Here is a 26,361-nt window from a genome sequence, read left to right on the forward strand (position 1 = left end):
ACAATAGCAAAATTAACCTTAACGACCACACAAGTAAATGTACGTCCTTATACGGAGGTACTTCACGCACCAGGACGTACATTTACGTCCTGTACATGACCGCGAGCATCAGAGCGTCATGCACTGCAAGTCCCGGCTGCTATCAATAATGGCGGACATCGGCAATCGCGCTAATGTTTGCCATTAACCCGTCAGATGCAGTGATCAATGCAGATCACACAACTGTGGCAATGCGATTGTTTAAATGGATGATCGGATTGCCCGCAGTGCTGCCTGGTCTAAGATCAAGCAGACCAGAGCAGAAGATTGACGATAACACTGATCAGTGCTATGCCTATGCATAGCACTGAACAGTATTAGCAATAAAATGATTGCTATAGATAGTCCCCTATGGGGACATAAAAAGTGTAACAAAAAAAAAGAGTAAAATAATGTAAAAAGAAAATTAAAAAAATTGGAAAAATCCCCTCCCCCAATAAAAATTTTAATTGTCTCTTTTTCGCATTTTCACCCAAAAAAGTGTAAAAAAAAATTAATAAACATATTTGGTGTTGTCACATGTGTAAATGTCTGAACTATCAAAATATAATGTTAATGATCCTGTACGGGGAACGGCGTAAATGTAAAAAAGAAAAAAGAATTGCAATCCAAAATTGCAGCTTTTTTGTCACATTTTATACCCCAAAAATGTAATAAAAAGTTATTTTTATGTTTCATATATGCAAATGTGGTATTAATATAAAGTAAAGATCATGACGCAAAAAAATAGCCCTCACACAGCCGCGTTTATGGGAAAATGAAAAAGTTATAGGTGGTCAAAATAGGGCAATTTTAAACATACTGATTTTGTACAAAAATGTTGATATTTTTAAAAAGCAGTACAATAATAGAAAAGTATGTAAAGATGGGTATCATTTCATCGTATTTACCCACAAAATAAAGAAAACATGTATTTTTCATTTAAATTTCCTCACTAAAAAAAATTGTTTTTTGGGTTCGCCCTACATTTTATGGTAAAATGAGAGGTGTCATTACAAAGTACAATTGTAGATAAAATAGGAGAGGCTCTTGTCGGACTAGTCACCACAAAGACCTGAGATGCCCAACTGACACCTATACCCACGGTGTAAAGAAACTATAGAAATAAATATATGGATTTGGGACTCAAGGTCATGGATATTATATATATATTTCAATAAAATAAGAGGGATACAGTAAAAAAATACAATAGATTTGCTTCTCAAATTAAAGCCAGATATTTATTATAGTAAAAATATATAGTAAAATTCCCTTGGGTATGTCACAGGACCCTTGTGACCACCCTCTGGCTACTTAAAATAAAATAATTAAAATATTATAATAATAATAGAAATGAATAAAACAATACTGCTGCTAATGGTCGAAGTGCATAGTGATATTCACAGAAAATTTAAAAATGCATTATGCGCCTTGTAGTTAGTTGAAATTAAATGTTTGTCTTAATGAGGCAGTATGGGACTTGTAGTCACCGTAGTAGTTAATCATTCATATGCATATTGTAATCCTATGGTACTGCAGATGCCGTTGTACAGGGTGGGCCATTAATATGGATACACCTTAATAAAATGGGAATGGTTGGTGATATTAACTTCCTGTTTGTGGTACATTAGTATATGTGAGGGGGGAAACTTTTCAAGATGGGTGGTGACCATGGCGGCCATTTTGAAGTTGGCCATTTTGAATCCAACTTTTGTTTTTTCAATAGGAAGAGGGTCACGTGACACATCAAACTTATTGGGAATTTCACAAGAAAAACAATGATGTGCTTGGTTTTAACATAACTTTATTCTTTCATGAGTTATTTACAAGTTTCTGACCACTTATAAAATGTGTCCAATGTGCTGCCTAATGTGTTGGATTGTCAATGCAACCCTCTTCTCTCACTCTTCACGCACTGATAGCAACACCGCAGGAGAAATGCTAGCACAGGCTTCCAGTATCCGTAGTTTCAGGTTCTGCAGAATGGGCAAAACAAAAATTGGAACAGGACCCTCAGTTTACGCAGAAGATTTTGTTCAGTGATGAGGCAAACTTTTATATGAATGGGGAAATTAACAAACAAAACCACCGCTATTGGTCTGACACTAACCCACATTGGATAGATCCCTCCAAGACTGTTGGAACACAAAAATTGATGGTATGGTCTGATATATGGGGTACAAAGATAGTGGGGCCATTGTTCATCAATGGAAACCTCAAGGCCACTGGATATGCGAAATTGCTACTTGATGATGTGTTTCCCTCTTTATGCACTGAAGCTGGCACGTTCCCTGAGTCTTTCCAGCAAGATGGTGCACCACCACATTATGGGTGTCAAGTCAGAGCATTCCTAGATGAACAGTTTCCTGGAAAGTAGATTGGTCGTCGTGGGCCAGTTGAATGGCCCCCAAGGTCTCCCGATCTGACCGCCTTAGACTTTTATCTTTGGGGTCATCTTAAGGCAATTGTCTATGCTGTGAAGATACGAGATGTGCAGCACCTGAAACTACGGATACTGGAAGCCTGTGCTAGCATTTCTCCTGTGGTGTTGCTATCAGTGTGTGAAGAGTGGGAGAAGAGGGTTGCATTGACAATCCAACACAATGGGCAGCACAATGAACACCTTTTATAACTGGTCAGAAACTTGTAAATAACTCATGAACGAATAAAGTTACGTTAAAACCAAGCACATCATTGTTTTTCTTGTGAAATTCCCAATAAGTTTGATGTGTCACATGACCCTCTTCCTATTGAAAAAACAAAAGTTGGATTCAAAATGGCCAACTTCAAAATGGCCGCCTTGGTCACCACCCATCTTGAAAGGTTTCCCCCCTCACATATACTAATGTGCCATAAATAGGAAGTTAATATCACCAACCATTCCCATTTTATTAAGGTGCATCAATATAAATGGCCCACCCTGAAGATAATTAAGTATTGCACGTAGATCCTTAATAGAATGAAATAGCTACTCACTACTCTGTATATACAGCAAGATAATTAAAGTCAAATGGTGACCTGCACCTCTCATCCCGGTAGTTTTCACAGCCCGGGAGATAGCAGGTCGCTGATCTTAGAGTTATCTGCGCAACTCACACTGGATTGTGCGGTGATAAGCCAACAGCTCTCCGCTCTGGCAGGAGATACGTGCAGAAATATTTCTACCAGCAGCTGTCCTGATGAAATCATTTTGTGAAGCAGACACAGGTGATGAGTAACGGGGATGAGTAGTTGTGATGTCCTCGTGTATCACAATATCAAAGCAGCAGTACCTGAATGAGATACTGAATGAACTGCTGATGAAAAGACCTACAGAGGTCTTGAAACGTGTTTTTACTATAATAAATATCTGGCTTTAATTTGAGATGCAATTCTATTGTATTTTATACTGTATCCCTCTCCTTATTTACTTTTATGGTAAATACCAATATTATTTTATATATATCTCCAGGACCTTGAGCTCCATATCCACAAAGTACAATTGGTCATGCAAAAAACAAGCCCTCTTATGGGTCTGTGGATGGAAATATAAAAGAGTTTAATATTTTATAAGGCGAGGAAAAAAAACGAAAACACAAAAACTAAATTGGCCTGGTCCTTAAAGGGAGCCAATCATCAGATTTTACCCTATATAATGCTTGGCAAAGCATTATATAGGGTAAAATATTTATATGGTAAACATATGAAGATATCAACTAGTCCCCGTCAGCCCCCACAAGTAGTCCCCTGGGCAGGGGAGCTCCTCTCACCTACTGCTGTTACTTTGGCTGGCAGCGAAGACCCCTCGGCTTGATTGACCGGCCGCATCATCGCTCTGCTCAATCTGTTCAGTGAGCAGAGCAATGACACGGCCCATCAATCAAGGCGAGGGGGCGTCGCTGCCGGCCGAAGTAACAACATTAGGTGAGAGGAGCTCCCCGCCCAGGGGACTACTTGCAGGACCGGCGGGGACTAGTTTATAACTTCATATCTTCATCATCCCTGGGGGCAGGAGCGTACCCGGGGATGGGGAGGATAAAGATTTTACCTAGAGAACACTTTTCCAAGTGTCATATAGGGTAAAATCTGATGATTGGTTCCCTTTAAGAGGTTAAGCCACTATCTACTTTTAAGTAAACACTTCATAACTTTCTCTATGGCATTTACCTGAAATGCTATAGTTTATCAGGGAAGTTGGAAAAAAATGAAAAAACCCAAAATACTACATTTACTGGGCTTATGCCATGATATAACTCCAAAACACACACCTTATACTGTATATGAGTTAAATACATGAAACACATAGGCAGTGCTCTCAAACAACTGTATATGTGTTGAAGTCATATACCACACAAACAATTGCTTACAGTCTGCATTTTGAGAATAGCCCAAGTTGCAGAAACCCTCAAAAACTAGCAGGGAATACACTCATTGTTAGAGCCATTGTACCATGGTTGCTACCAGATAATTTGTAGGGCTGATATTCAAAGCTTGAATATTTATCACCTAAATAAGACACTAAGGGGGAGCCAAGGTAAAGAAACAAAACAACAAAGTTAAGAACTTTGGAGACAACTTGGACTTTTCATATTATGGTGATCAGTGGATGGTGCCTCCAGATGTTTTATTATTTTGTAAGAGTGCTGCATTCTATTAAACAATTAGGAGAAAAGGATGGATAAACATTGTACAGTCTTGAATGAATTTACTTCTATAAAGTATTTCAAAGATTGTCTAATCCAAACTGACCTAGAAACTATTATTGTCAGGTCAACTTGGTCATGAATAGTAGCTCCTGATCTGGTGATGGAGCCTTAAATGGACACTGTCAGATCCAAAAACTTTTTATATGTTGTTACTGATGAAAATTAGAGAACTTTTGTAATATGGTTGTGTAAAGTTTTTTTGAATATTTAATAAAGAAAACCTGAAAATCAAACCACTCAAGTTCCTCATGCTGAATGGGACAGTCCTGCAGCAGCATCAGGCTTGTCCATGAGTCAAAGACAAGAGATGACTCATGGACAAGGCTGCATGAGCAGACACACCAATCACTTCCCACCACCACGGGACATGCCCCCTTCCCCTGTGAGGATTTCTAACACTATGAGCTAATGAAAATAGGTATTTTTATAATAAATATTGGTAATAGGGACATAATAATTGGATGCGCATGGTCAGGATTAGGTACTGAGTAACATATTATTATTATTATTTATTTGTTTATTTATTTATTTGTTGTGGGATCTCACCAGTACACTTTAAGGCCCTTTTTGTAGATAGTCCACTTAGCAAATTAAAGAGGTTGAGAATTAAAGTAATTTGGTGGAATTTATTAAACCTGTGGAGAGAAAAAAGTTGCTCAGTTGCCCATAGCAACCAATCAGATCCTTTGTTTCATTTTTCGGAGGCCTTTTCAAAAATGTAGGAAACAATCTGATTGGTTGCTATGGGCAACTGGTCAACTTTTCCTCTGAATGGGCTTTGATGAATCTTCTCCATTCTCCATCAAAAGAAATACTGAGGAAAAGAAACTGGAAGATATATTGTTATGTGAACATTTCGTAATTTGAAGTGTAAGCAGGGAAAATTTAAATAAAATAATACAAAATGAGCCTGTGTTTACAAAATATATATTTCAGCAATCCTGAAGTGACACATAAACAGTGTGTGCAGAAGTGAGAATTTAATAAGATTTTCTTAATTGAAGCATGAATTTTGAATGAAAACCTGCTAACTTTGTCACAGTAGCATTATAAATGTTGAACCTGATATCCTATGAGTTGATAGTACAGGAGAAATGTTTTTAAACCTAATATATTGCTTAAACATAAACACTGCCCACAATTACTTAAATTGTACCTATCAGATCCCTATAAAAAACAAAAAAAACTCTTATATGTTACTCAGTATCTCATCCTGATCATGAACATGTAATTTTTATGTCTCTATCATCGATATTTCACAAAAAATATCATTTTACAGATGCTCAATGTCTTTTCAATTGTCTCAAAGGGAGGAGGTGTGTCCCTCTCTTGCCTGCACTGTGATGACTCCTCTCCTCCCTCACTCTGCTGACTCACTGCTCACGGGAGCCTGGCAGCCCTGCTCTGTAACCCTTTCCTCTCTGGTTTCATGCTGTACAGACACACACACACACACACACTGATTTTTGGAGATTGCCTTTACTCTACCACCAACAACAATATGGTGAGCATATAACTTACATCTTGCTATGCCATTCATGTGTGTCATCCTTAGGCAGTTCTGTAATGCTGGGACTTTTTGCAATAGTGTTTGGATAACTTTTTTTTACAGCAGAGTTGCCTTAAGCTGTGTGCCTACAGATTTTGCAAGACTACAAATCCTAGCATGCCCAGACATCCTTTGACTGTCCAGGCATGCTTGGAATTGTAGTTTTGCTACAGCTGGAGGCACATGTTTGGTTAAACTGTGTTACAGTAGTTTTGCTGCAGGCTGTGTTCCTCCTGAAGCAATGTCAATCAGCCATCTCGTGTCCATGACCCTTGGACACACTTATGCTGCCATGGGACTCATCATTATCCAAGGAGGTATGGAGACCCCTAGTGGTGGGATAAACTATTGTTTAGCCAAGCTGTACAATATACAAAAAAAAATCATATATATATATATATATATATATATATATATATATATATGTATATATATATATATATATATATATATATATATATATATATTTATATATATATATATATATATATATATATATATATATATATATATAATAGTGCCCATTTAACATGCAAACTTCTCCTATATCTTGCAGCAGCATGGTAGCATAGTAGCATATTAAATTGAGCCTTCTGAACATTCTGGCCTTAGCAACAAAACCACAATATTTCAATATCTGGCAAAGTGGTAAAAAAACAACTTTTGCCAATAGTTATTACTGGGGTGCTTTGTTCCCCTGTCTGCGCTAGTAACTAGAAGCAACCTGGCATTTGGGCATGCATGCTTATTGCTGTGGGGAGAGGGGTATAGGCCATTGCCATGTAGAGCTGTTAATGTCTAATTATTGTTTGAATCAAGGGTCAAGTATTACAAAATTCAGGATTTTTTCTTCTAAAACCAGACTCAAGGGGACCATACTCATACACATAAGATTAATGTTATTGACCTTAACCTAGTTAGCATTTGGATGTCATTTTTTTTTTATAGTTCCCATTTTATATTTTTGGAGTGTAGTTCAGTGTATAAAGCTTATGTGACAAAAAAGAAAGGTCAGATAAAACTTGAATAATATGTCACAGATTGAACAGTTCTATTTATTTTTCATTTGTTAAAATGGTAGACTTGTGTGAGCTCACTCAAATGGTTGGGAACATCTTACTCTGTTTTCATAGAGATCATTTTAAGATGTGTTCTCTAGTATTGTCCCACTTACCGGGCCATATATTCCATTAGGCACCCAAGGGAAAGCAGCATTGAGTAAAAACAATGATAAAATCTTTTGATGTAGGTGCTGCAATATTTACCTTTACTTTTGTAGCCGACCCATTCTCATTATTTTGTGGATTTGGGATGGATACTGTATTACAGATGGTTATGGTTCCATATGTTTTATAGTGAGTCCAGTGGTCTGTTGATCTACTATGATAAAAGTGTGTTTAGGGTGTCATTAATTATTACAAATTAGGGTTTGAGTTGTTTAACCCCTTAATGACTATGGACGTGTATACTCATCTATGTGCCATTAACAAGGTATGGTGCGGGCTCCCGACTCGAGCCCGCGTCATACTGGCCAGCCTCCAGCTGATTCCTGTAGCTAGGGGCCGGCATTAATAGCCGACATGGGGCAATCGTCACGGACGGCTATTAACCCTTTAGATTGCCGCTGTCAAAGCTGACAGCAGCGATTAAAGGTGTTTTTATCCCATCCCTGATGGTCCAGTGGGGTGGATCGCCCCCCCCCCCCAAGCGCGATCCACTGCTGAAGTAGCCTGAGGACTTACCTTTTGTGTGGCAGATGATTCGGACCATACCAGGGAGCGGAGTCTAAGGTGCCGCTGGTTCTCACCAGAGCCCGCCGCAAAGCGGGATGGACTTGCTGCGGTAGGCAGCACCCAGGTCGCTACCCCTGGCACGGCTCAACCACACAGGTGGCTGAGGAGATGCGAGGCACAGGTGGGATAAGGCACCTCGTAGTCTGGATAGCAGAAGGTCAGGGCAGGCGGTACAGTAGCGTAGTCAAGACGTAGCAGGATTTCAGTAGACAGGCAGCAGAGGAGCAAGGTCAAAGTCACAAAGCAAGGGATCAGATACATGGCAAGGCAATACTGAGGAACGCTTTCTCTAAGGCACAAGGCAACAAAGATCCGGCAGGGAAGTGAGGAGGGTGGAGGAATTTGTTAATGAGCCACAGGTGAATTACACTAATGAGCGTACTGGCCCTTTAAATCTTAAAGCTCCAGTGCGCACACGCCCTAAGGGATGGGGACACGCGCGCCGGAGCAGAGAGGCAGACGCGGAAGCAGGAGAAACACTTGGAGAGTGACGGACTGGGGCTCGCATGCGGACGCGTCCCGCGATGCATGTCTCAGCCCCGTCGGCAGCAGCATGTAACCTAAAAGTTCCCTAAGTGGACTAAAAGTATTAAAAAAAAAAGTTTTAAAAAGTTTAATAAACACACACATTACCCTTTCCTTATCAAAAATTTAAATGACCCCTTTTCCCAAATTCCATATGAAAAATACATAAACATAATAAAAATAAACATATGTGGTATCGCCACCAACGTAAATGTTCGAACTAGAAAGATAAATTAATAATTAAACTGCACGGTTAATGGCGTACGCATAAAAAAATTCCAAAGTTACAAATAGCCTATTTTTGGTCACTTTTTATATCATAAAACAATTTATAAAAAGATATCAAAATCTCAAATCAAAACAAAAATGGTACTGATTAAAACTTCAGATCACGGAGCAAAATAGTCCTCATATAGCCCCGTATGCGGAAAAAATTAAACGTTATAAGGGTCAGAAGAGGACAATTTTAAATGTACAAATTTTCGTGCATGTAGTTATGTTTTTTTCCAAAAGTATGGCAAAATCAAACCTATATAAGTAGGGCATCATTTTAATCATATGGACCTACAGAAAAAAGATACAGAAAAATGTACTGCGTAGAAACGGAATCCCCCAAAAGTTACAAAATGGCATTTTTTCTTCAATTTTGTCGCACAATTATTTCTTTTCCCGTTTCGCCGTAGATTTATGGGTAAAATGACTGATGTGATTACTAGTGTTGAGCGGCATAGGCCATATTCGAATTTGCAAATATTCACGAATATATGGACGAATATTCGTCATATATTCACGAATATTCGCATATTCGTAATATTCTCCTTTTATTTTCGCATATGTGAAAATTTGCGAATACGAAAATTAACATATGCGAAAATTAACATATACAAAATTAGCATAAGGGAAAAATCGGATATGCGAAAATTAGCATATGCATATTTTCGCATATGCGAACATTCGCGCACCAGTCTCAAAAAAAAAAAAAAGGATATTCGTAATTACGAATATATAGTGCTATATTCACGAATATTCGCGAATTCGCGAATATGCGATATTCGAATATTCGCGAGCAACACTAGTGATTACAAAGCAGAAATGGTGGGGCAAAAAATAAGTCATCATATAAATGTTTTGATGCAAAATTGAAAGGGTTATGATTTTTAAGAAGGAAAAAATTAAAGTTCATAAACAGAAAAACGCTTGGTCCTTAAGGGGTTAACCTTTATTGACCTTTAAAGGTCAATAAGCAAATTTATCTAAGCTAAGTCATCCTCCATTTAACAAGCAGCAGTGCTCTGGGACCTTGAAAGTGGTGTATTGATTTGTCTGAAAGGTAACTGTATAGGGCATGACAGAGATAGGGCTGTTAAATGTGTAGGTGACTATTTTGCTGTTAGGATATTCCCATTTGTTGCCATTTCTCTTAAAGGGGTATACGAGGAAAAGAAAAAATTATATCTACTGGCTCCAGAAAGTTAAACAGATTTGTAAATTCCTTCTATTAAAACATCTTAATCCTTCCAATAATTATCAGCTGCTGAAGTTGAGTTGTTCTTTTCTGTCTGCCAACAGTGCTCTCTGCTGACAACTCTGCTTGTCTCGGGGACTGCACAGAGTAGAAGAGGTTTGTTGTGGGGATTTGCTTCTACTCTGGACAGTTCCCGAGACAGGTGTAATCAGAGAGCACTTAGACAGAAAAGAACAACTTAACTTCAGCAGCTTATAACCATTGGAAGGATTAATATTTGTTTTAATAGAAGTAATTTACAAATCTGTTTAACTTTCTGGAGTCAGTTGATATATTAAAAAAAAAGTTTTTTCCTGCATCACAGATGTGGTAAGCTGAGATACACTGAAGCAAAGAGATACATTGGTGGCCCATGGCAACAAAGTAGCACTCAGTTTGAATTTCATATTCTTATCTTGACTACTAAAAGCTATGGGAAACAAAGGAAAAGTATTTATTTTAGGGTATGTGCGTACAAGTCAATGGGCAGCAAAATCTGCAGCATCAAATCTGCAGGAAACATAAATTTGCCCTGCTAACTGCAACTACAAGCAGTATGCCTGTTGACGGCCATTTAATTGTGCTGCAAAACCCTCTGGCCACAATACAACTACTAAACTTGAACCCAGTCTAAGGGTACGTTCACATGGGCAAATTTATTTGCGGGTTTTCCGCTGTGTATTTGAAAGGGGGCGGACTCTTCTCGGCTGCCCGCAGCAGATTTTACGGTGCATAATTTCCGCTGTGGAAAATACGCCGCAAGCTCCATCGAAGTCAGTAGGGTCTGCGGCAGATATTATGCAGCGGAAAATCGTCTGCAGACAGCCAAGAAGAGCCCGCCCCCTTTCAAATACACAGCATGAAACCTGCAAATAAATCCGCCCGTGTGAACGTACCCTTAGAGTATCTTCATATAGAATTAAAATGCTGCAGATAGTGTCTGCACTGAAAGCTATAACATCACAGAGTATGCTAATTATAAAAATAATAATAATAATTAATGTGAATAAACAAAATCTGCAACATCAGCAGATTTATTGCAGTTTTAGAATTAACAGATCTTCAGCATATCAACACCAAAAATGACATGCTGTGGATTTCAAATTTTTAGGTTGTGTAGACAAGACTTCTACAAATCTACTTCACTTTCTGCTACGCTACCATAAAATGCTTTGAGTTTTTTGCACAATCCACAGAATATATTTCCTATGTGAACATAACTTTAAAGGAGTACGCCGGTGGAAAACTATTTATTTTAAATCAACTGGTGCCAGAAAGTTAAATCGTTTTGTAAATTACTCCAATTAAAAAATCTTAATCCTTCTAGTACTTGTTAGCTGCTCTTTACTACAGAGAGAGTTGTTTTCTTTTTGAATTTCTTTTCTGTCTGTCAAGGGCTGTAGCTCCCATGTGGCAAATGAGCTCAGGCGCGCTGCTGCAAGGGGGTGTGCAGTGGCCAGGGCTGGACTGCACTCTCTTGCACAGGAGCAGGGAGAGTGAAAAAGGTATCCCTGGGGAAGAAGCTGCTCTGGTGGCACGGGTTTGTGAGCCACTTCCTAAGTACTCTGGGGACCTGTTCTACCTAAGCAGTGAGCAGGAGAAGAGTGGGAGAAGAGTGGCTCCCCTGCCCAGCCACCCGCCCTTGCATTTGCTGTCCTGTCTGAGCCTCGAGAACCACAGGTACGCTGTGCTGTAGTGCTGATTTCCTGGGGCTGGTGCAGTGCAAAGAGAGCAAAGCCTTGGGGCGCCCCCTGTCCAGCCCAGAACCGAGAACTGGGGGAGTGTCTGGCCAAGCTTCTGTGCTCTCCCTGGACTTTGGAGTACACACCATAGCATAGAATGGAGTTTAAGGTGAGGGTGGGCCTTTTGGGGTGTGTGGTGTACTTGCCCTGATCCCTGCTACAATAGGTCCCAGCATGTCCCAGTGTCACTATGGGGCGCAGCATCACCTCCCTAGGGAACTACAAGTCCCAGCATCACCTCCCAGTGTCACTACAGGTCCCAGTATCCCCTTCAGCATGTATCACTACACTGTATTGGCATGCTGGGACTTGTACTGACACAGAGGTGATTCTGGGACCTGTAGTGACACAGGGAGGTAATTCTAGGACCTGTAGTGACACATACTTGGACTTTAATGACACAGGGGGTGATGCTGGAACTTGAAGTTCCATAGGGAGGTGATGCTGGGACCTGTAGTGACTCAAGGAGGTGATGACTACAGGTGCCAGCATCACCTCCCTGTGTCGCCTCGGGCACAAAATGAGCTAGCTACAGCGATCCAGGGTCATTACGGATCTATGGTGACCCGGTGACCCGGAATATAAGGGGAATCGAGGGATGCCACCCCTCCTATCCCTGCTATTGGTGGTCTAGACGCGACCACCAATAGCAGATAGGGGGCGGGGGGGTTAACTTTCTTTTTCCCTGTCCTGCCCACCCACAATAGGTGGGGCAGGATGGGGAAACAACGGGGACCGGGCGCCGAAGGTCCACTTACCCATCCGGGAGAGCGATGGAGGCTGCGGGCGACGGAGATCGACGGGTGGCGATGTCATGCGGCTGGATCGTAAGGAAGTCGGTGAGTTGCCTAGAAACATCTGGAGGGTACAGTGTGAGACCACTATACAGTGGTCTCTAACTGCAGCCCTCCAGATGTTGCAAAATTACAACTCCTAGCATGCCCAAACAGCTGTTTGCTGTCTGGGCATGCTGGGATTTGTAGTTTTGCAACAGCTGGAGGACCACAGTTTGGAGATCACTTTGCAGTGTTCTCTAAAACTGTAGCCCTCCAGATGTTGCAAAACTGCAAATCCCAGCATGCCCAAACAGCTGTCTCGGCATGCTGGGAGTTGTAGTTGTGTACCTCCAGCTATTGCATAACTACATCTCCCAGCATGCCCTTTTGGCGATCAGTACATGCTGGGAGTTGTAGTTTTGCAACAGCTGGAGGCACACTGGTTGGAAAATACTGAGTTAGGAAACAGAACCTAACTGAAGGTTTTCCAACCAGTGTGCCTCCAGCTGTTTCAAAACTACAACTCCAAGCATGCACGGTCTGTCAGTACATGCTGGGAGTTGTAGTTTTAGAGCAGCTGGAGGCTTGCCCCACCCCCCCATGTGAATGTACAGGGTACATTCACACAGGCAGGTTTACATTAAGTTTTCTGCTTCAAGTTTGGGCTGCGGCAAATTTTTCACCGCAGCGCAAACTACTAGCGGGAGACTCACCATAACACGCCTGTGCGAATGTACCCTAAAAACACTACACTAACACATAATAAAGAGTAAAACACTACATATACACTCCTTACACTGTCCCCCACAATAAAAATGAAAAAACTTATTGTATGGCAGTGTTTCCAAAACGGAGCCTCCAGCTGTTGCAAAATAACAACTCCAAGCATTTCCGGACAGCCACTGACTGTCCAGGCATGCTGGGAATTTAGCAACAGCTGGATGCACCCTGTTTGGGAATCACTGGCATAGAATACCCCTATGTACTCCCCTATGCAATCCCTAATGTAGTCCTCAAATGGTTATGGAGCTCTCTCACTTCGGAGCCCTGTCGTATTTCAAGGAAACAGTTTAGGGCCACATATGGGGTATTTCCGTACTCGGGAGAAATTGCACTACAAATTGTGGGGGGCTTTTTATCCTTTTATCCCTTATGAAAAGTAAAAGTTGGGGGCTACACCAGCTTGTTAGTGTAAACAAATTTTACATTAACATGCTGGTGTTGCCCTATACTTTTTATTTTCACAAGCGTTAAAAGGAAAAAAAGACCCCAAAATTTGTAACGCAATTTCTCCTGAGTACGGAAATACCCCATATGTGGGCGTAAAATGCTCTGCGGGTGCACAGCAAGGCTCAGGAGTGATAGTGCACCAGGTACATTTGAGGCCTAAATTGGTGATTTTCACAGAGGTGGCTGATTTTACAGCGGTTCTGACATAAACGCAAAAAAATAAATACCCACATGTGATCCCATTTTGGAAACTACGCCCCTCACGGAAAGTAACAAGGTGTATAGTAAGCCTTAACTCCCCACAGGTGTTTAATGAAAATTCTTTAAATTTGGATGGAAAAATGAAAAAAAAAAAATATTTTCACTAAAATGCTGGTGTTACCCAAAATTTTTCCTTTTCACAAGGGAAAATAGGAAAAAAGCCCCCCAAAATATGTAACCCCATTTCTTCTGAGTAAGAACATACCCCATATGTGCATGTAAAGTGCTCTGCGGGCGAACTACAATGCTCAGAAGAGAAGGAGCGCCATTGGGCTTTTGAAGAGAAAATTTGTCCGGAATTGAAGGCCATGTGTGCTTACAAAGCCCCCATAGTGCCAGAACAGTGGACCCCCCCCCCCCCCACATGTGACCCCATTTTGAAAACTACACCCCACACGTAATGTAATAAGGGGTACAGTGAGCATTTACGCCCCACAGGTGTCTGACAGATTTTTGGAACAGTGGTCCGTGAAAATGAAAATGCACCCCTTATTAAATTCTGTGAGGGGTGTAGTTTCCAAAATAAGGTCACATGTGGGGGGGTCCACTGTTCTGGCACCACAGGGGGCTTTGTAAACGCACATGGCCCCTGACTTCTATTCCAAACAATTTTTTCCCCAAAAGCTCAATGGCGCTCCTTCTCTTCTGAGCATTGTAGTGCGCCAGCAGAGCACTTGATGTACACACATGGGGTATTTCCATACTCAGAAGATATGGGGTTTCAAATTTTGGGGGGAATTTTGTCCTATTACCTCTTGTAAAGAAAAAATAATTTGAGGGAAAACTAGCATTTTAGTGGAAAAATAAAATCATTTACACATCCAACTTTCACTAAAAGTCGTCAAACACCTGTGGGGTGTTAAGGCTTACTGGACCCCTTGTTAAGTGCCTTGAGGGGTGTAGTTTCCAAAATAGTATGTCATGTGTTTTTTTTTTTTTTTTTTGCTGTCCTGGCACCATAGTGGCTTCCTAAAGGGGACATGCCCCCCAAAAACCATTTCCTTCTCTTCTGAGCATTGTAGTTTTCCAGCAAAGCATCTTACGTCCTAACATGGGGTATTTCCATACTCAGAAGAGATGGGCTTATAAATTTTGGGGGGCATTTTGTCCTATTATCCCTTGTAAAAAATTTTATTTGAGGGAAAACTAGCATTTTAGTGAAAAAATAAAAATAATTTACACATCCAACTTTAACGAAAAGTCATCAAAGAACCTGTGGGGTGTTAAGGCTCACTGGACCCCTTGTTACGAGCCTTGAGGGGTTTAGTTTCCAAAATAGTATGCCATGTGTTTTTTTTTTTTTTGCTGTTCTAACACCATAGGGGCTTCCTAAATGTGACATGCCCCCCAAAAACCATTTCAGAAAAACTCACTCTCCAAAATACCACTGTCGCTCCTTCCCTTCTGAGCCCTCTAGTGCACCCGCCGAACACTTTACATACACATATGAGGTATTTTCTTACTCGAGAGAAATTGGGTTACACATTTTAGTAAGATTACTTTCCTTTTACCCCTTGTAAAAATTCAATAACTGGGTCTACAAGAACATGCCAGTGTAAAAAATGAAGAATTTGAATTTGCAATTTGCTGCTATTCCTGTGAAACACCTAAAGGGTTAACAAACCTTTTGAATGTAATTTTGAATACTTTGAGGGGTGCAGTTTTTATAATGGGGTCATTTGTTGGGTATTTATAATATGAAAACCCTTCAAATCCACTTAAAAACAGAACTTCTATACTTTGAAGCCCTCTGATGTCTTCCAAAAGTAAAAACATGTCAACTTTATGATGGAAACATAAAGTAGACATATTGTATATGTGAATCAGCATATAATTTATTTGAAATATTCGTTTTCCTTATAAGCAGAGAGTTAAAATTTTCATCAAATTTTGTAATTTTTCACCAAGAAATTATGCAAGTATCGACAAAATTTTACCACTAACACAAAGTAGAATATGTCACGAAAAAACAATCTCGGAATCACAATGAAAGGTAAAAGCACCCCAGAGTTATAATGTTTAACCCCTTAAGGACCAGGCCATTTTACACCTTAGGACCAGAGCGTTTTTTGCACATCTGACCACTGTCCCTTTAAACATTAATAACTCTGGAATGCTTTTAGTTATCATTCTGATTCTGAGATTGTTTTTTCGTGACATATTCTACTTTAACATGGTGGTAAATTTTTGTGGTAACTTGCATCCTTTCTTGGTGAAAAATCCCAAAATTTGATGAAAAAATTGAAAATTTAGCTTTTTTCTAACTTTGAAGCTCTCTGCTTGTAAGGAAAATGGATATTCCAAATTAAAAATTTTTTTCACATTTCCAATATGTCTACTTTATGTTTGAATCATAAAATTGACGAGTTTTTACTTTTGGAAGAAACCAGAGGGCTTCAAAGTTCAGCAGCAATTTTTAAATTTTTCACAAAATTTTCAAACTCACTATTTTTCAGGGACCAGTTCAGGTTTGAAGTGGATTTGAAGGGTCTTCATATTAGAAATACCCCATAAATGACCCCATTATAAAAACTACACCCCCCAAAGTATTCAAAATGACATTCAGTAAGTGTGTTAACCCTTTAGGTGTTTCACAGGAATAGCAGCAAAGTGAAGGAGAAAATTCACAATCTTCATTTTTTACACTTGCATGTTCTTGTAGACCCAATTTTTGAATTTTTACAAGGGGTAAAAGGAGAAAATGTATACTTATATTTGTAGCCCAATTTCTCTTGAGTAAGCACATACCTCATATGTCCATGTAAAGTGTTCAGCGGGCGCAGTAGAGGGCTCAGAACCGAAGGAGTGACAACGGGATTTTGGAGAGTACGTTTTTCTGAAATGGTTTTTGGGGGGCATGTTGCATTTAGGAAGCCCCTATGGTGCCAGAACAGCAAAAAAAAAACACATGGCATACCATTTTGGAAACTAGACTCCTTGAGGAACGTAACAAGGAATAAAATGAGCCTTAATACCCCACAGGGGTTTCACGACTTTTGCATATGTAAAAAAAATATATAATTTTTTCACTAAAATGTGTGTTTCCCACCAAATTTCACATTTTTGCAAGGGTTAATAGCAGAAAATACCCCCCAAAATTTGTAACCCCATCTCTTCTGAGTATGGAGGTACCCCATAAGTTGACCTGAAGTGCACTACGGGCGAGCTACAATGCTCAGAAGAGAAGGAGTCATATTTGGCTTTTTGAGAGCAAATTTTGCTCGGGGGGCATGTCGCATTTAGGAAGCCCCTATGGTGCCAGAACAACAAAAAAAAAACACATGGCATACTATTTTGGAAACTAGACCCCTTGAGGAAAGTAACAAGGTATAAAGTGAGCCTTAATACCCCACAGGGGTTTCACAACTTTTGCATATGTAAAAAAAATATATAATTTTTTCACTAAAATGTGTGTTTCCCCCCAAATTTCACATTTTTGCAAGGGTTAATAGCAGAAAATACCCCCCAAAATTTGTAACCCCATCTCTTCTGAGTATGGAGGTACCCCAAAAGTTGACCTGAAGTGCACTACGGGCGAGCTACAATGCTCAGAAGAGAATGAGTCATATTTGGCTTTTTGAGAGCAAATTTTGCTCGGGGGGCATGTCGCATTTAGGAAGCCCCTATGGTGGCAGAACAGCAAAAAAGAACCACATGGCATACCATTTTGGAAACTAGACCCCTTGAGGAACGTAACAAGGAATAAAGTGAGCCTTAATACCCAACAGGGGTTTCACAACTTTTGCATATGTAAAATGTTTAATTTTTTTTTTCACAAAAATGTGTGTTTCCCCCCAAATTTCACATTTTTGCAAGGGTTAATAGCAGAAAATACCCCCCAAAATTTGTAACCCCATCTCTTCTGAGTATGGAGGTACCCCATAAGTTGACCTGAAGTGCACTACGGGCGAACTACAATGCTCAGAAGAGAAGGAGTCATATTTGGCTTTTTGAGAGCAAATTTTGCTCGGGGGGCATGTCACATTTAGGAAGCCCCTATGGTGCCAGGACAGCAAAAAAAAAAAAAAAAAAAAACACATGGCATACTATTTCGGAAACTACATCCCTCAAGAAACATAACAAGGGGTACAGTGAGTCTTCACACCCCACAGGTGTTTGATAAATATTCATGAAGTGGGATGTGAAAATGAAAAATTCGATTTTTTTGCACTAAAATGCTGGGGTTACACCAAATTTTTCATTTTTACAAGTGGTAAAAGGAGAAAATGTCACCGTAAGTTTGTAAATATATTTCTTTGGAGTAAGGACATACCTCAAGTCTGGGCGTAAACAGCTTGCACACTGGTCTGAGAGGAGCAGGTCGCATTCAGGGGCCTTGAGCTTCTGCGTTGCGGCCTAAGGAGCCAGAACAGTGGGACCCCCCCTCAAGGGGCATTACATGGGGTAAATAACTGGGGTACACTAAATAACTAAAATGGGGTACAGTGGGACATAAAATTATAAAACAGGTTATGGTCCCAGAATGATGACCCAGAGCATAGCCAAAACTAAAAAATATGCCCACCCCAAACCCTATGCTCTGAATCATCATTCTGGGAATGTGACGTGTGTGGCCGTCCCTAACCTGTTGCCTCAAATGCGCACCCCGCTCAGGTGGAGAGAGAGCGCTGCGCATTTGAGGCAACAAAAAAAGTCCCCGATGGTAGTGACTCAGTAACCCATGACCCAGAGAAAAAAATACCCCCAGAGGTCTCATCAGTTTTTGTTTTTTTTTAGATGAGTTTTTTTGGGCAATTTAGTGGTTTTATGGTGTTAAAATTTGGAATGTACTCTGGACATGGTACATTGGGGTCAAATTATGGAAAATTAAAATGAAAAGGGAAAATTTAGTACTCCATGGAAGTGTGATACTCCCTGAAGCAGTTTTTAATGCAGAGGCCCGGATGATCGGGGCAAGTGTCACACTGAGTGGTGGTGTCCTTCCGAATCCCCCTCCTGTTACACACTCTGCATTTTTTCTGGGATCGTCCCTTTTTTCCAGTGTGGGGGACTTCACCTGGAAAGTGTTGGCCTGGGACGATCCTGGCACCTATAACTCCAGTTCCTTGGGAAGTCCGGCCTGCTCTTTCCCGGTCGCCAAAGATCAGGACCTTTAGGACTTCTTCTTGGAACTGGAGGAATGTCCCTGTGTTGCCAGCGTACTGGGACAGTACAAAAGAGTTGTACATGGCAACCTGTACCATGTAGACCGCAACTTTTTTGTACCATACCCGTGTTTTCCGCATGGCCATGTATGGCTTGAGGACTTGATCAGAAAGATCAACTCCCCCCATATACCGATTGTAGTCCAGAATACAATCGGCTTGAGGACCGGTGTTGTGGTACCTCGCACAGGGACAGGTGAGCTGCCGTTACCATGAATAGTGGTCAGCATAAGGACATCCCTCTTATCCTTATACCTGACCAACAACAGGTTTTCATGGGTAAGGGCACGGGACTCACCCTTGGGCATAGGTGTCTGCAGAAAATGTATAGGGAGGCCTCTCTGGTTCTTCCGCATGGTCCCACAAGTGGACGTGGATCTGGCGGGATGTGAAGAGAGGGATGCTGGTATAAAAGTTGTCCAGGTACACGTGGTAACCCTTATCCAGCAAAGGGTGCACAAGCTCCCAAACGATTTTCCCGCTAACACCCAGAGTGGGGAACAATCTGGGGGTTCAATACGGGAATCTCGTCCCTCATACACTCTAAACTTGAGAGTGTACCCGGAGGTACTCTCACAAAGTTTATAGAGCTTCACGCCATACCGCGCCCGCTTCGAGGGAATATACTGGCGGAAGATGAGTCTCCCCTTAAAACTGATAAGAGACTCATCAACAGAGAGGTCCCTGAGCGGTACATAGGCCTCCAAAAATTTGGCCCCAAAGTGATCGATGACCGGCCTCACTTTGTAAAGCCGGTCATGGGTGGGATCACCTCGGGGCGGACATGCCGCATTATCTGCATAATGCAGGCATTTCCGAATCGCCTCGTACCGCCTCCGTGCCATGACCATACTGTAAAGCGGGGTCTGGTAGAAGATGTCCCCGCTCCAGTACTGTCTGACACTTGGTTTTTTGACCAGGCCCATATGCAGCACGAGGCCCCAAAATGTCCTCATCTCTGCTGCATCAATGGCGTACCATTCATTGGGCCTGGTCAAAACAGAATCAGGGTGGTGGGCGATGAACTGCCTGGCGTACAGATTCGTCTGCTCCACCATTAGATTGACAAAACTGTCACTGAAAAAATAACTGAAATAGTCAATTTCAGTGAATCCAGAATTGTCAATCCGGATTCCGGAGTCGCCAACAAACTCCGGAACCCCTGGCTGATAAGCCTCTGGGGGTCTCCAGACAGGTTCACCGGAAGGGGGCTCTGGTAAACTTGTCTGGGGGGTCGGACTCCTAGTACGAGCAGCCTCACCACTCGCACTAGTGCCGGCCACTGGGCCACTATCATGGGGGGTGCGTGGCCTCGCCTGGCGGCGTCTCCGCCGCCGTATAGGTGACTCATCATCACTACTAGATGATGAGGAGGACGATGAAGAACACAGGAATGTTGGATCTTCATCGTCCTCACTGACAGATTCGGAGTCGGAGGCAAGAAAAGCATATGCCTCAGCTGCCGAAAATGCCTGGCGAGCCATCGCATTTTTTCTACGGTGGTGGGGGGGGGTTGGTGGCGGGGGTGGCGGGTGTGTGTGTGGGGGGTAGGTGAGTATGTAGTGTGTGTGATTGGTGTAACTAACTGTATGGGGGGGGGGGAAAGCGCTGCAGCCAAAAAAAAAAAAAAAATGGCCAAATGCAGCGCCCTGAATCCCTAATAGGGCCCGGGTAACACTAAAAAAAATTGTTGCGGACCCTTTAGGTCCTATTAGAGGGTCGGGGGGGGGGGGAATGTTTTTACTTTTTTTTACACTTTTTTTTTTACTTTACTTTTTACTTTTTTTATTGGTTAACCCTACCTGTCCCTGGGGCTGTACTCTCTCCCTGCTCTAAGGGGGGTCTTCCTCTGTGAGGGGCTCCGATCTTCACAGAGGGGGGGTCCCTGGCTCCTTCTCGCAGCTCTGGCCGCTGAATGAACTGAGGGAGCAAGCAGAGCCGCGAGAAGGGGCCATTAACCCCTCCCCTGCCGGCCAATAGCAGCGATCCTGGGGGGGTGACGACATCGCCACCTCCCCATAGATACAGAGGGTCATAGGGGGTGTATCCTACACCCCCGAACACCTTGTATCTCCGGGTCAGCGGGTCACACGTGACCCGCATCACCGGAATCGCCGAAAATTTATGGTAAAAATGACATGTTTTTTATTTTCTGGGTCAATACGATTAAAATGATTCCCATGATTATACACTTTTCTATTACTGTTGCGCTTAAAAAAAATTGCAAACTTTTTAACCAAATTAGTACTATCCCCCTATTTTGAAGACCTATAACTTTTTCATTTTTCCGTATAAGCGGTGGTATGAGGGCTCATTTTTTGCACTGTGATCTGTAATTTTTATTAATGCCATATTTGCTGATACAAAACTTTTATTACTTTTTTTATTAATTTTTTGGGCATAAAATGTTATAAAAAAAAGCAGCTATTTTGGACTTTTTTTTTCACGTTCACGTCGTTCACCGTAAGGGATCATTTAGATTTTATTTTAATAGTAAGGATATTTACGCACACGGCGATACCAAATATGTATATAAAATAATATTTTTACACTTTTTGCGGGTAAAATAGGGAAAATGGGACAATTTACGTTTTTTGGGGGGGGAGGGGGTTTTTGACATTTTTTACTTTATTTTTTTTAATTTTTTACTTTTATTTTTACACTTTATAGTCCCCATAGGGGACTATTTATAGCAACCATTCGATTGCTAATCCTGTTCAGTGCTATGTATAGGACATAGCACTGATCAGGGTTATCGGTCATCTTCTGCTCTGGTCTGCGGGAAGGCAGATCAGAGCAGAAGACTCCCGGAAGACAGCGGAGGCAGGTGAGGGGACCTCCAGCTGCCGTGCTAGATGATCAGATCGCTGCGGCAGCACTGCGGGCGATCCGATCATCCTGTTAAGTGACCGCGATGCTGCAGATGCCGTGATCTGTATTGATCACGGCATCTGAGGGGTTAATGGCGGACATCTCCGGGATCACGGGTGTCTGCCATAACCGGCGGGTCCCTGGCTGCGATCCACAGCCGGGACCTGCCGCGCATGATGCCGGCATCGCTCAGATGCCCGCTGTTATGCTCAGGACGTAAATGTACGTCCTGGTGCATTAAGTACCACATCACCAGGATGTACATTTACGTCCTGCGTCGTTAAAAGGGTTAAAGGGGTACTCCGGTGGAAAACAATTTTTTTTTTTTCAAATGAACTAGTCCCAGAAAGTTAAACAGATTTGTAAATTACTTCGATTAAAAAAATCTCATTCCTTTCAGTATTTATCAATTGCTGTATGTTCCACAGAGTAGTTCTTTTCAGTCTGACCACAGTGTTTTCTGCTGACATGTCTGTCCTTGTCAGGAACTGTCCAGAATGGTTAGCTATGGGGATTTGTTCTTACCCTAGGCCATTCCTGACATGAACAGAGGTGTCAGCAGAGAGCACTGTGGTCAGACAGAATAGAACAACTCAACTTCCTCTGGAACATACAGCAGCTGATAAGTACTGGCAGGGTTAAATGGGTACTCCATTTTTTTTAATTAACTGGTGCCAGGAAGTTAAACAGATTTGTAAAGTACTTCTGTTTAAAAATCCTAACCCTTCCAGTACTTATCAGCTGCTGTATACTCCAGAGGAAGTTCTTTTCTTTTTGAATGCCCTTTCTGTCTTACCAAAGTGCTCTCTGCTGACACCTCTGTCCATTTTAGGAAATGTCCAGAGTAGGAGCAAATCACTATAGGAAACCTCTTCTGCTCTGGACAGTTCCTAAAATGGACAAAGGTGTCAGCAGAGAGGACCGTTGTCAGACAGAAAGGAAAGTCAAAAAGATAAGAATTTCCTCTGGAACATACAGTAGCTGATAAGTAATGGAAGGGTTAAGATTTTTAAATAGAAGTAATTTACAAATCTGTTAACTTTCTGGCACCAGTTCATTTGAAAAAAAAAAAAAAAAAAAAACATTTTAACCCCTTAAGGACCCAGCCATTTTACACCTTAGGACCCGGCCATTTTTTGAACATCTGACCACTGTCACTTTAAACATTAATAACTCTGGAATGCTTTTACTTATCAATCTGATTCCGAGATTGTTTTTTCGTGACATATTCTACTTTAACATAGTGGTAAAATTTTGTGGTAACTTGCATCCTTTCTTGGTGAAAAATCCCAAAATTTGATGAAAAATTTGAAAATTTAGCATTTTTCTAACTTTGAAGCTCTCTGCTTGTAAGGAAAATGGATATTCCAAATATTTATTTTATTTTATTCACAAATACAATATGTCTACTTTATGTTTGCATCATAAAATTGACGTGTTTTTACTTTTGGAAGACACCAGAGGGCTTCAAAGTTCAGCAGCAATTTTCCAATTTTTCACAAAATTTTCAAACTCACTATTTTTCAGGGACCAGTTCAGGTTTGAAGTGGATTTGAAGGGTCTTCATATTAGAAATACCCCACAAATGACCCCATTATAAAAACCGCACCCCCCAAAGTATTCAAAATGACATTCAGTCAGAGTTTTAACCCTTTAGGTTTAACCCTTTAGGAATAGCAGCAAAGTGAAGGAGAAAATTCACAATCTTCATTTTTTACACTTGCATTTTCTTGTAGACCCAATTTTTGAATTTTTACAAGGGGTAAAAGGAGAAAATGTATACTTTTATTTGTAGCCCAATTTCTCTCGAGTAAGCACATACCTCATATGTCTATGTAAAGTGTTCGGCGGGCGCAGTAGAGGGCTCAGAAGGGAAGGAGCGACAAGGGGATTTTGGAGAGTACGTTTTTCAGAAATGGTTTTTGGGGGGCATGTTGCATTTAGGAAGCCCCTATGGTGCCAGAACAGCAAAAAAAAACACATGCCATACCATTTTGGAAACTAGACCCCATGAGGAACGTAACAAGGAATTAAGTGAGCCTTAATACCCCACAGGTGTTTCACGACTTTTGCATATGTAAAAAAATAAAAATACATTTTCACTAAAATGTGTGTTTCCCCCCAAATTTCACATTTTTGCAAGGGTTAATAGCAGAAAATACCCCCCAAAATTTGTAACCCCATCTCTTCTGAGTATGGAGGTACCCCATAAGTTGGCATGAAGTGCATTACGGGCGAACTACAATGCTCAGAAGAGAAGGAGTCATATTTGGCTTTTTGAGAGCAAATTTTGCTCGGGGGCATGTCGCATTTAGGAAGCCCCTATGGTGCCAGGACAGCAAAATAACCCCCACATGGCATACCATTTTGGAAACTAGACCTCTTGAGGAACGTAACAAGGGGTACAGTGAGCATTTACCCCCCACTGGTGTCTGTCAGATCTTTGGAACAGTGGGCTGTACAAAATTTTTTATTTGCACAGCCCATTGTTCCAAAGATCTGTCAGACACCAGTGGGGTGTAAATTCTCTCTGCACCCCTCATTACATTCCGTGAGGGGTGTAGTTTCCGAAATGGGGTCACATGTGTTTTTTTTTTCTTTTTTGCGTTTGTCAAAACCGCTGTAACAATCAGCCACCCCTGTGCAAATCACCTCAAATGTACATGGCGCACTCTCCCTTCTGAGCCTTGTTGTGCGCCCCCAGAGCACTTTGCGCCCACATATGGGGTATCTCCATACTCGGGAGAAATTGCATTACAAATTTTGGGGGGCTTTTTTCCCCTTTACCTCTTGTCAAAATGAAAAGTATAGGGCAACACCAGCATGTTAGTGTAAAAAATATTTTTTTTTACACCAACATGCTGGTGTAGACCCCAACTTCCCCTTTTCATAAGGGGTGAAAAGAGAAAAATCCCCCCAAAATTTGTTAGGCAATTTCTCCCGAGTACGGCGATACCCCATATGTGACCCTAAACTGTTTCCTTGAAATACGACAGGGCTCCGAAGTGAGAGCGCCATGCGCATTTGAGGCCTGAATTAGGGATTTGCATAGGGGTGGACATAGGGGTATTCTACGCCAGTGATTCCCAAACAGGGTGCCTCCAGCTGTTGCAAAACTCCCAGCATGCTTGGACAGTCAACGGCTGTCCGGCAATACTGTGAGTTGTTGTTTTGCAACAGCTGGAGGCTCCATTTTGGAAACAGTGGCGTACCAGACGTTTTTCATTTTTATTGGGGAGGGGAGGGGGGCTGTGTAGGGGTATGTGTATATGTAGCGTTTTTTACTTTTTATTTTATTTTGTGTTAGTGTAGTGTAGTGTTTTTAGGAGACAGTCACGCGGGCGGGGGATTACAGCGAGTTTCCCGCTGCGAGTTTGAGCTGCCGCGCAAAATTTGCTGCATCGCAAACTTGCAGCCTGATACTCACTGTAAGCCCCTGCCCATGTGAATGTACCCTGTACATTCACAAGGGGGGGGGACCTCCAGCTGTTGCAAAACTACAACTCCCAGCATGCACAGTCTATCAGTGCATGCTGGCAGTTATAGTTTTGCAACAGCTGGAGGCACAAGGGTTGGGAAACACTGAGTTAGGAAACAGACAATGTTTCCCAACCAGTGTGCCTCCAGTTGTTGCAAAACCACAACTCCCAGCATGCCCAGGCAGCCGAAGGGCATATTGGGAGTAGTGGTTACATAACAGCTGGAGGAGAACAGTTTGGGGACCACTGTGTAGTGGTGTCCAAGCTGCAGCCCTCCAGATGTTGCAAAACTACAACTCCCAGTATGCCAAAACTGTCCAGGCATGCTGGGAGTTGTAGTTCTGCAACATCTGAAGGGCCAGATGTTACAGCACTACAACTCCCAGCATGCCTGGACAGTAAGGGCATGCTGAGGATGTGTAGTTTTGCAACATCTGGAAGGGCACAGTGGTCTCCAAACTGTGGACCTCCAGATGTTGCAAAACTGCAACTCCCAGCATGCCCAGACACCAAGGGCTGTCTGGGCATGCTGGGAGTTGTAGTTTACAGGGTCCTATTACAGCAATGCATGTCGCTTTACGGCGACGTGCATTGCTGTAAAGGGCCCGACCGCGGCTGAAGATCTACTCACCTGTCGCCACCGCCGCCATCTTCCTCGCCAGGATCCGGGTCTTCAGGGACGAGGTAAGTACCGGGGCCGGTCCCCAGCACTCCCCCGTCCCCCGCCGCGTCCTGCGGTCTTCCTCCCGTCCTCTCCGGACTT

At 41.9% G+C, this 26,361-nt stretch overlaps 1 protein-coding gene across 2 annotated transcripts in view; it reads left to right on the plus strand.

Moving 5' to 3' along the window:
• Positions 1-26,361, plus strand: part of FSTL5 (follistatin like 5) — an 872,209-nt gene that overhangs the window by 651,177 nt on the left and 194,671 nt on the right. The window lies entirely within an intron of this gene.

Source organism: Hyla sarda, chromosome 1 (genome assembly GCF_029499605.1).
Source record: "Hyla sarda isolate aHylSar1 chromosome 1, aHylSar1.hap1, whole genome shotgun sequence".
Taxonomy (NCBI): domain Eukaryota; kingdom Metazoa; phylum Chordata; class Amphibia; order Anura; family Hylidae; genus Hyla; species Hyla sarda.